The sequence below is a fragment of the Leucoraja erinacea genome, chromosome 31 (genome assembly GCF_028641065.1).
Source record: "Leucoraja erinacea ecotype New England chromosome 31, Leri_hhj_1, whole genome shotgun sequence".
NCBI classification, from domain to species: Eukaryota; Metazoa; Chordata; class Chondrichthyes; order Rajiformes; family Rajidae; genus Leucoraja; species Leucoraja erinaceus.
In genome coordinates, this window is record NC_073407.1 from 17241549 (window position 1) to 17253386 (window position 11838).

Here is an 11838-nt window from a genome sequence, read left to right on the forward strand (position 1 = left end):
GAAATTACCCCGAATGCGTGGGGAAAGGATGTAATGGTGGGAAAACATAGAACAAGTCGCATTTCTCCCAATTCTGTTAGTCCTTGCTGTCTCCTCCCCTTCCTCAGCTCCCCTGCTGTCTCCTCCCACCCTCCAGCCTTCTGGGCAGTCCTCCTTTTGGCTTTCTTGTCCCCATATACCCCCACCCCCGATCAGTCTGAAGAAGGGTTTCGGCCCGAAACGTTGCCTATTTCCTTCGCTCCATAGATGCTGCTGCACCCGCTGAGTTTCTCCAGCTTTTCTGTGTAACCATAGAACAAGTCTTAATGGGTTCAAGAAGGAACTGCAGATCTGGAAAATCGAAGGTACACAAAAATGCTGGAGAAACTGAACGGGTGCAGCAGCATCTATGGAGCGAAGGAAATGGGCAACGTTTCGGGCCGAAAGAAGGGTCTGAAGAAGGGTTTTGGCCCGAAACGTTGCCTATTTCCTTCGCTCCATAGATGCTGCTGCACCCGCTGAGTTTTTCCCAAGTGTTAATGGGTGGTCAATGGTTTGTTTGGACTCCGGTCAAAGGGCTTGTTTGAAACAATCAAAAAAATGCTCTGCAGCATCTTGACTCTCATGGTTCCTTGTAAAAGTGTCTCATTATAAACAAGTGTTGTATGCCTCTCTCAGCTCTGTAGATGGTGGGCAGTGACACTCCCTTGGCAATAATGGACCATATATATATATCTTATCTATCTATTATATATTAAAACTGTGTGGCTGCCGCCTGCCGCCTGGCATCCGGCTGCCTTTCTGCCTTTTGATTCGTTGACGGCTGCTCCTTCCTATCAGCTTCCAACACAACAAACAAAGTTGCAAGACAGGAACACTCTGAACTTTTCACCTCATTGGGATATCACAGCAAGTGCTTCAACAGGAGGGAGAGGGCCAATTAGTATTGCAATTGGAATAGCTGCAGCAGGCAGATAGGTGCAATTAGATTTTAGAGAAGAAAGATACTAGAGAAGATAGATAGGAGTGCTGGAATCTTAGATTAGGGAACGGGATCAGTTCCGTTAGAGAGATAGATGCATAGGTGGATATATTGGGATGGGGGAAGATCATAGATAGGGGGAGCAGAGAGACGGGTCTGCACTTAGTCTAGTTAGATATATAGATAGATATATAGATAGATAGAGAAGATAGAGAAAATTCTCATAAGGAGCCTTATATATCCCGGTTCCCATTGTAAATCAAGTGAGCTGTTCCATGGTGAAATGTTAACATCACCCTCACGCTGGGACATGCTCCTAAGGGTGGAGGTGGAAGTAGATACGATCGTGGCTTTTATGCAGCCTTTGGATAGGTACATGGATTTGCAGGAAATTGAGGGGCATGGATCATGTGCAGGCATAGATGTTTATCTTAACTTGGCACCACGTTCAGCTCGGATATTGTGGCCTATTCCTGTGCTGTACTGTTTTATGTTCTGATTGTTCTGTTTTCCGTTTTGGAATGAAATTCCTGATGCCTATTGGACTTCACTCCTGTTCATGTGAACTGATGCAGCAATAACTAGTTGCTGCCTTAATGAACATTGCAATATGTTATTACTGCAGAATGGACAGAGAGCTAATTAAAATGTAGGCAAAGCAGGATGTGAATAAAACAACAGCATGGATGTTGTTCGTATATTGCAGCAGCGAATATTCTCATAAAAATTGAAAAATCACTGACATCCTATTGTAATTTTTTTATCCGTTCATGTGAGACCATGTAAATTTGGTTTGTTCTCATTATTGCACCCTGTTGTTTTAACACCAGTCAGAACTTGGACACCTAATTTGTCAGCCAACGGGTTCAACTTGTCTGTAGGTGACAAATGCAATTCTTGTTTTTCCCATTTATACTTGCACTATGTTTGTTGCTCAGCTAACTATTGTTGTGCTTCCGAGTGCCATGTTTGATGCAGCCTATTATACAAATCCAGAAGATAAAGCTGGCATTTGACTCATTCTGCTGAAAGACCCGTTTATTTAAGACCTTGGGTGCTGTCAATGTGAAGTTTTTACACATTCTCCCTGTGACCACGTGGGTTTCCTCCGAGTGCTTTGGTTTCCTCTCGTATCCCAAAGAAATGCTGGTTTGTGGGTTAATTGCCAGAGACTGGGGTCAATCCTTGGATGGCATCTGTGTGGAGTTTGCACGTTCTCCTGATGACCATGTGGGTTTTTTGCCAGGTGCTCCGGTTTCCTCCCAAAGATGTGTGGCTTTTTGAAGGTTAATTTGCTGCTGTAAATTGACCCCCATGTATCGAAAGTGGGATAACATACAACTAGTGTGAAAGGGTGATTGATGGTTAGCATGGACATGGTGGGACGAAGGGCCTGTTTCCATGCTGTATCATCCACAATGAGGGAGGTTGGAAAGTCAGGACTGTATCCTAGCTTGTGGGTGAACCGTTTAGTAGCCTGAAAGGAGCTGTTCCTGAATCTGGTGGTATGTGTTTACAATTTAACTTCTTCCTGACGGGAGAACTAGGATAGTAATTGTGTTACGGTCAGAGAGGGTGAAGAGTTTTTAAAATGTGTCCAGGATAACTTTCTCAACCACAACGTTTCTGGTTTACCAAGGAAGGAATCGTTGCTCGATTTGATTTTAGGTAATGAAGTAGGTTCAGTGTACCGATAGTTCAGTAGGGGAACAATAAGGAAAAAGGTGATCATAACATCAAAGATCTAGGTTAGATACAGAAAAGGTGGAGCAATGCAAGGGAAAAGTAATTACTTGAAGAAGGCCGGTTTTGATGGGATGTCAGTGGATCTGGTCCAGGTAAATTGCCACCTAAATTTGACAGGCACAGCTGAAAAAGAACAATGGACTGCTTTAAAAGTAAACATGGTTTAGATACAGTGGAGGCACAATCCCACAAGGAGCAAATGACCATCCAAGCAGTCCAGAGATCTTTGGATGACAAAAAAAGATAGTGACAAAGCAAATAAAAGACAGCTTTCGGCAAGCATTGGTTTATTAATGCTAGCCAGAACAAGGCTGATTCCAAAAGAATCCGAAATTGAAAACTAAGATACAAAAGGCGAAGAGAATTGTGAGAGAATATCAGCTGTCAACATCATTAGGAATCATAGTGATCCAAAGGCATATAAATAGTAAAAATGTATGGTTGAATAGTAATAGTACATGGATGAATAGAGCCTATTAAGGTCACAGATAGGAAATTACGCACAGATGCTGAGGGAAGTGTTAAGGTATTAAATGAATACTTTGTACCCATCATCTTGTGAATCTGTGTAATTCTCTGCCACAGAAGGCAGTGGAGGCCAATTCACTGGATGTATTCAAGAGAGAGTTAGACATAGCTCCTAGGGCTAACAGAATCAATGGATATGGGGAGAAAACAGGAAGAGTTACTGATTCTGGATGATCAGCCATGATCATATTGAATGGTGGTGCTGGCTCGAAGGGCCGAATGGCCTACTCCTGCACCTATTTTCTATGTTTCTATCTCCAAGAAGTTGCTGCTTCCATGGCAATAGTAATGTAGGTGGTAGCTAAGAGGCTGGATATGTGAAGTATTGATCACATGGAGGTATTGTAAAAGTAGAACTTAAAGTAGGTAAGTAAATATGATTATTATCGAGGATGGAAGCTAGGACTTTTAAGGAATTGCAGGAGAGAATGGCGAGACCACTGAATGAAGTAAATCTTTCAATGCACCTGGAACATGATTGTGGTGGCAGTGGGTGAATAAACTCTCTTCAAGAAAGGAAGTAAACACAGAAACTACAGGCCAGTCTTTTTTATCTCGGTGGTGGGATAATTTTATGAAATATTAATCTGGGATAGGATTTATATTCACCTGGGGGAAAATGGATGAAATAAGGCAGGCCGGCAGGTTTTTGTTAAGGACAAATCATGTTTAGCCAACTCAATAGAATATTTTGATAGAGTATAAAGTTTCCTTTATTGTCATTTATACTTTTAGTTTGAACGAAATTGCATGATGAGGTAATAGATGTAGTTGAGGAGAATAATACATTTGATGGAATTTCAAAAAGCTTTTGATCAGGTGCTACACACCAGACACAAACTGTAGCACTAAAATTATGTGGCTAAGGAGTTGCCTAAATAACATTCAGCAGAAGGTCATGATGAATAGTTTTTAATATTGGAGGAAGAGAATAATGGTGTTCCCTTGAGATGGTTGCTAAAGCTATCGCTCTTTTATACTGTATATTAACTAGCTTGGGGGCGGATTGCACAGATTTTGGCGAGATTGTAAATGGAAAAGTGATGATGATGAAAAATTGCAGTGGGATATAAAAAGAAGAGCGCGTTGATGGGTTAGCGTGTAGATGAGTAGTAACAATTTGTGGCGGGTTGATGGGAATAAGTGGAGAATAAAAAAAGGAGGGGAGGTTTATTGAGAGAATTCTGCAGCTGAGGACCATCACTGGAAGTACCCAGAGAAAGCGCCCATCTTTGAAACCCAATGACTATCACACACTTTCAACAGTACAATGGGTATAACTCTTCAGCCTAGAGTGATATGTGTGGTAACCTTCAGCACTCTTTGTTGCTGCCGACTTCACCAGTGTATAAAGACTCCCAAGGGTGCATGGCGCTCCTAAAATAGAGTCATCCTAAAAGGCTTAGCTAAGTACCGCACAATTTCTTACCCTGAATGCAAGGGATCAATTGGAAATATTCTGTCTCAGACATTTCTATTATATCACAAACATTTTACTAAAAGCAACTTTCTTTAATATTATTTTACTCAGGCAGGAGGAGGGTGGGGAGGAGAAAAAAATTGTCTGTGATGGAGACCATGTGTGCCCTAATGACACAAGTAGTAACAGTGCAGTGGGTGCCAGGAACTTGTTGCCAGGAGAGATGGTGATAGCAAATACTGTACTGGCATTTAAGAGGGTTTCAGTTAGTCACATGGATAGGCAAGGAATGTCTGCAGGGGCGCAAATCGGTTTCAAAACATGGGGGGGGGGGGGTGGGACACAATTTCTTTGTGGCCGCTTCGCGCGCGCACACACACGCACACACGCACGCACACTAACGCACACGCACACACACACATGCTAACGCACACACACACACACACGCACACACATGCAAGACTTTGGCCGTAGGCCCTGTGGACGATAACATCAACAGCTGACCTGGTTGGTGACTGACTCAGAACTCCAGCAACAGCAGCTTTGTCCGCCCCAAATCATGGGGGTTTGAATCAGCCCGTTTGTGGGGCCTTTCATCGCCTGGCGCGGCTTAAACCGGTCGCGGGATCTTCCATCGCCCGGTGGGAGCGTCGATCGCCTCGACACAGCAATTTGACCGCGTGGGACTGGCGAAATCTATCGGCGGGACTCCGAGTTCAGCAATGTGATGGTATTATTGTAGAAGCTGTTCCTCATCCTACTAGTACGAGACCTGAGGCTCCTGTACCGCCTCCCTGATGGGAGGAGGGCAAACAGTCCATGGTTGGGGTGGGAGGGGTCTTTAATGATCTTCCCGGCCCGTCTCAGACACCGTTTTCGGTGTAGGGCATCCATGGCAGGGAGCGGGGCACCGATGATGTACTGCGCGGTTTTCACCACCCGTTGTAGTGCCTTCCTGTCCGCTACAGTGCAACTGCTGGACCATACCGTGAAGCAGGTGGTCAGGATGCTTTTGATGGTACAATGGTAAAAGTTGGTCAGGATCTGGGGGGGACAGGTGAGCTTTCTTGAGCCTCCTCAGGAAGTAAAGGCGCTGCTGCGCCTTTTTGATCAGCTTGGAGGTGTTGAGGGACCAGGACAGATCCTCCGAGATGTGTACCCCGAGGAATTTACATTCCAATAATAAACCACTTCAAAATAAACTGTTAAGTTAGCATAGCATTGGGTTGTTGAGCTTCAGGCAGTAGTGATGTGGCATTCGTGATGGGTTGAGGTATATGTACAGTGAAAATTCCATTTATGGAAGGTTAGTTGAAGCAGCCAGCAGCGCTGAGTCACCAGACCATCTGTTACCTCTTCATTCTCCAACTCTCCTGACAATCCAGTCAAGGTGAGTAATAAGCTGCCCTGCCTTCGATGATAACAGCCAGTTTTATTCACTTGCTCCTTCAGATAAAATAAATTAATGTATTCTCTGCAAATTACTTTACGATTTTAACGTTTTTCATTTTCACATTTCCCTCTCTGCTTCACCTTGCTGGGAGCAGTAACATTGGTCCTGGCATTGTTCCCCTTCCCCATATTAATCTTTCTGACTGGGATTCCTATATTGTCGCAGTGAGACAGCAATGCAAACTGGAGGAACAGCACCTCGTATTCCTCTTGGGTAGCTGACAGCCCAACAGAGCTACCTCACATGCATATCATTATGATTGTGTTTATAATTTGTTTGATTGTTTTGTTGTTTGTCTTTTGCACAAAAGTCCGCGAGCATTGCCACTTTCATTTCACTGCACATCTCGTATGTGTATGTGACAAATAAACTTGACTTGACTTGACTTGTGAAGATTCAATTCTCCAATTTCAAATAGTACTCCCCTACACCCTCCTCTCTTCCGCCTGCATTTTTCCCACCTCACTCTCCAAGTCACCATGCTCTTTACCCCTCCTCTGTGCGCTCATCGCCATCCCCAAGTCACACATTTCCCTTTTATCCCACCATCTTCCCCTCCTCCTGTATCCTACAATCTGTATCATTCCTTCGTGCCTTGCATTGCACGTCTGACATACTTTTGTCTCCTTTTCGCCTCTAACCTTTCTCACTTGCCCCACCCTTCTGCCGATCAACATTACCCCTCACCTGTATCCAACTATCACCTGTTGTGAGGTGAGAGGAGAAAAGGGAAATATGGGACATCACCTGTCCAATTCCCTCCGCAGAAGCTGCCTCACATGCATAGGAAAGTTTCAGTGGAATTTGGGCCAAACACGGTCAGGTGGGACTAGTCTAGATGAGAAATCTTGGTTGGCATAGCCAAGTTGGGCTGAAGGGCCTGTTTCCATGCTTTATGACTCTTGGAGTTCCTCCAGCACTTTGTCTTTTGCTCAAGTTTCCACCATCTGCAGTTTTTATTATTCTGAAAATATGCCAGATTTGAACAATGTATTTGAATAAGACAGAATATCATCAGCAAGAAAAAAATATTTTTCTTTCCTTAGTGAGACGGGAGAAGAACATATGTGGGCATCTTACAGTATTGAAACAGTTTTGTGCCAATAAATAGTTCACATAAACCTTTATTCTGTTTCTGGCAAGCTTTTCAACACATTACAATCTGTCATATACTTATCAACCTCATCCTGAAATTCACCTATGTTAGTTGCCTCAGTCAATCTGCATTCTATACCTTCTCTCATGGAAAACAAATCTGCTGAATTCTCCATTCGATTTATTTGTGACGACGACTTAATCTGGTCTTCCTCAAAAAGGAAGCATTCTCAACTTCTTAACAATCAAAAACCAGCACGAATTTATTGATTCTGTCAGGCTACCCTCATCTTCCACCTTTTATGCATTGAGTAAAACAGGATGAAAATCTCCTGGTACATGAATCACATCACCCTCAAGGATCGTAAACATCCAACACACACATGAAGATAAAGTTACCAATATACACATTGAAAGAGAAAATTAATACTTCACTGGACCGCAGAGAATAATCTCAGTGCCCCAGATTGTAATCAATCTAGATGTACTGCAAGAGTATAAAACGTTACAGGAACACGCGCTTTGGCCCACGATATCCATGCCAAGCATAATGCCAAGTTAAATTAATCTCCTTCATCTGCATGCAGTGCATATCCCTCATTCTCTGCATAGCCACATGTCTATCCAAAAGCCTTTTAATGCCATATATTGATCTACCCCTGGTGGCACGTTCCAGGCACCCACCACTCTGTGTGGAGAGGTGGCAGCGGGAAACTTGCCACACACATCTTCTTTAAACTTTGCCCCTCTCACCTGGGTCTTGTGGTCCTTGACATTTCCACTCTAGAAAAAGACTCTGGCTGCCCTTTCTTATGCCTCAAAGCAGAAGACCTTGCATTTTATTTATTTAATGTAATGAGTGGAAAAGCTGATTGCTCCAGAGTGAAAATTCTCAGTCACCAAATAAATATTCAGCAGCAATATTAATGTAGTCTCCCATATTTATCGAAGAGGCAAAAATCTATTGCTAAGAAAGCACCTCTCACATTCATCAATTCCAAATGCGACAAATTTAATCAGCAAGATAATCGGCTGCATTTGGTCCAATTCTAAGCTTTTAAAGTATTACACTTTTGTAACCTGGAAGTCTGTTGCCCAGTCTTTAATATTTTTATTTTATATTTCCAATATCTGTGGAAGATTACTTTTGTTTTCTGGTAGTCCATTGTCATGGCTCCAGCATTGCTCTGTGTTAACTCAAGCGCTGCAACCCTAATCTGTTCAAAAGACAACCTGCCAATGCTTGGTATTAGTGGTGTAAAATCTTTTCTGAGATACTTCCAGTGCATTAATATCCTTTCCCAAATAAGGAGATTAATACTAGCAGCAGTATTCCAAAGAAAGTCTTAATTGTAGGAGACCCAAGAGGCTGCAGATGCTGGAATGTTAAGCGAAGCACAAAGTGCTGGAGGAACACAGTGAGCAAGGCAGCATCTGGAGAGGGAGTGGACAGACCATCTGTTTGTCACCTGATCTCAAACTGAATCATTTTTGCAACATGGAATTTGGAAGAAATGGCTTGTGGATATTCTGTACTACATCTTCCTGGAAAGTGGAGCCAGACGGTTTTGAGTGTGTAAATTGGACAAGCATCGTGGGCTTTAGTTTATTGACTGAAACTGTGGTGTTTCTTTGGGAATCTTGAAACAATTGCATATCCCTTTCCTTTCTATTTTTTTTACTGTTTAGTTCAGAGATGCTGCATTGAAAAATGCCCTTCTGCCCACCGAGTCCACATCAACCATTACCTGTTTACACTATTTTAATGTTATTCCGCTTTCTCGTTCACTCCCTACGCACACTTTGGTGAATTACGCAGGCTAATTGAACCTATACACCTGCATGTCTTTGGGATGTGGGAGGAAACCGGAGCACCAGGAGAAAACCCACATGGTCACGTGAAGTATGTGCAAACCCCACACAAACAGCACACAGGGTCAGGATTGAACCTGAGGTCTCTGGGGCTATGAGGCAGCAGCTCAACCCAATGTACCGCTGCTCTTATGTGCCAAGGCCATGGAACTATTAAACTGCTGTTGTGGCAATCTGCCTATTCAATAGGATGTAAAAGACCTAATTTTGTCAGAAGACCAGAACTCTTGTTGGTTCCCAGTCAACATTCCTCCTTCATCCAACATCAATAAGACTACTCTACAGGTGCCTTATTTCATCAGTAGTTGTCGAATAGTGGAATATAAACTGTTTTATAGTTGATTGTGGAGTTCAAGACACAAGGAATTGCAGATACTGGAATCTTGAACAAAACACAAAGTGCTGCAGGAACTCAGCAGGACAGGCAACTTCTGTAGAGGGCATGGATAGGTGATATTTTGGGTGGAAACCCTTCTTCAGACTGAGTCTGTGATGAATTGGTCAAAAGAGGGGTTCCAACCCAAACTATCCACGTCATCCACAGATGCTGCCTGACCCACTGAGTTTCTCAAGCACTCAGTGATTGTGAAGCTCATTGGGATCTCATGTGGAAAATGCAATGCAGAATGAATAATTTGTTGCATGAAGATGCCGAAGGTAATTTTCCTACTAAACAGGATCTCTGGTTAGAAATATGCTATCATAAATTTTCAATTAACAGCAGTGAGAGTACTGAAATTAGATCACGACAATAAACTAATTTCCTGTTGCCTGATTTGCTCAGGCAACATAAATGGATTGCATAAAAAGCCTTATTTTCCAATTCTAACTACTGCTTACTTATTTGCAGGGCTTTTATAGTGGAGAAAAAGGTGCCAGTATGCATAATCATTCCATGCTATTGAATTATGTGGCAGGTCATTGTCCTTGTACAAGCTGTTGAGGGTCCTACAAGCTGTTGAAGGGCCAGACTGTCGATTTTGATTGATAAAAATATATATTTTAAACTTTAATCATCTTTTTGTAATGTTAAAATTTCTAAAAATGTGAAAATCTAGTTTTAAACTTTTTGGACATGCTTGTACGCTGCACTGCCACGTAAAAATACTCTTTATTTGTAACGTACTGATGCACAGATCTTTGCAAACCCCTTTTTCAATGCATGAGCAAATGTGATAGAATCATAGAACAATGTAACACCGACAAGTCATTTAATCTATGTAGCCTTAGCCAGTCCCTTAGTGGAACCAAATCAAAAATACTTAATTCCCAGTTCTTCCTCATAAGTCTGCAATTCTTTTGCCTTCAACAGCATTTCCAATGTCCTATGGAATCAGCCCCCAGTAACTTTTTAAGCAGTACATTCATACCATGAAAACTCATTCTTATTGCTGCCTTGTATTCCTTTGATCTAATAACATTAAATCTGTGTCTCCTCCTTCCAGAAACTCTGCAGCAGTAAACCCTTTATTTTCCCCAATTCTAGTTTACCCCCCCTCCTGCCCTTCTTCCTCCCTTTCTTCGCTGTGTCCACCCTGCCGGGCATCCATTTCCCTCAGCATTCCCCTCCCCCTCTTTTCCCTTCTCCCCATCACCTTCTATCTGTATCCCTCTCTTTGGTTTCTCATTTCCCACTTCATATCTGACACACTTTTGTATCCTTCATCCAACCATCTGCCAATCAACCCACCTGCATCCACCTCTCACTTGCCAGGCTTTGTCCTGCCTCCACTTCTTTTCCAGCTTCCCCCCCCCACATTACAATTAGCCTGAAGAAGTGTGCCTACCCAAAACATTGCTTATCCATGTCCTCCGGAGATGCTGCACGACCTACTGTCTTACTCAAGAACTTTTCTTTTTCGTAAAGCAGCATCTGCATTTCCTTGTGCCAACTTTTTTCCCCTCATTTACTTCATCAGAACTATTTGAAAATGAATTAAATCATCAAACATTTCCCTTGACCTTCTTTGCTCAAACATTGCAATACATAAAGGCAAACCTTTGCAATATTTGTACCTGAATGTCATCCCATGCTAGTACTAGGATTACCATGCTGGCAAGTGATGCAGAGTTTTACCAGAATAATGATGCAGATGTTGGAATCTCGGGCAAAATAGAAAGAGCTGGCGTAAGCTAGCGGGTCAGCCAGCATTAGTGGAGGGAATGGACAAGTGACGTTTCAGGTCAGGACCATTCTTTAGACTAGAATGATATTTTTTCACAAGGCTCTGGCATCTTATGCCTCTTGATGGCATCGTCGGTATGTATTGCAATGTTTATGTTTAGGATCCATTATTTTAAGTAAAATGTTGCATTTTCTGTATTTTGAGGTGAAATTAATATAATTTACTAATCTGATGCAATTTGATTATTCCTATGTTTATTTAGAGTGAAGTTAAGAGAATATATGCACATAATAATAGAATGGCTGAAACGAGAAGGTGATACAGTCCTTAAACTGGATGATTAATTTACCGATTCATGCAGACAAAGTATGATGGTTGGGATGTCTTGGAGCAAAATGTGCAAGTTGATTACAACTGAGTTGGTTCATGGTGTAATGCAGTTGTTACACTCTTGTTACAGTGTTATTACAGTGTATTTGCACTTTATTTGGAATATATATTTGCAAGCTATTTACAGTAATCGTATTTCTGATTTCTACGCCTTTTTGTAATTGGGGTTTCATACTTTCCTGGTCAAATAAACCTGTGGACAAAAGAGTTTAGGTCTTCAGAGTCTTTGATAATGGAAGGTGTCTAA

General features: G+C 42.3%; 1 protein-coding gene across 6 annotated transcripts in view; it reads left to right on the top strand.

Moving 5' to 3' along the window:
- The window catches only part of kcnt1b (potassium sodium-activated channel subfamily T member 1b), a 266028-nt gene that overhangs the window by 95374 nt on the left and 158816 nt on the right, over nt 1-11838 (top strand). The window lies entirely within an intron of this gene.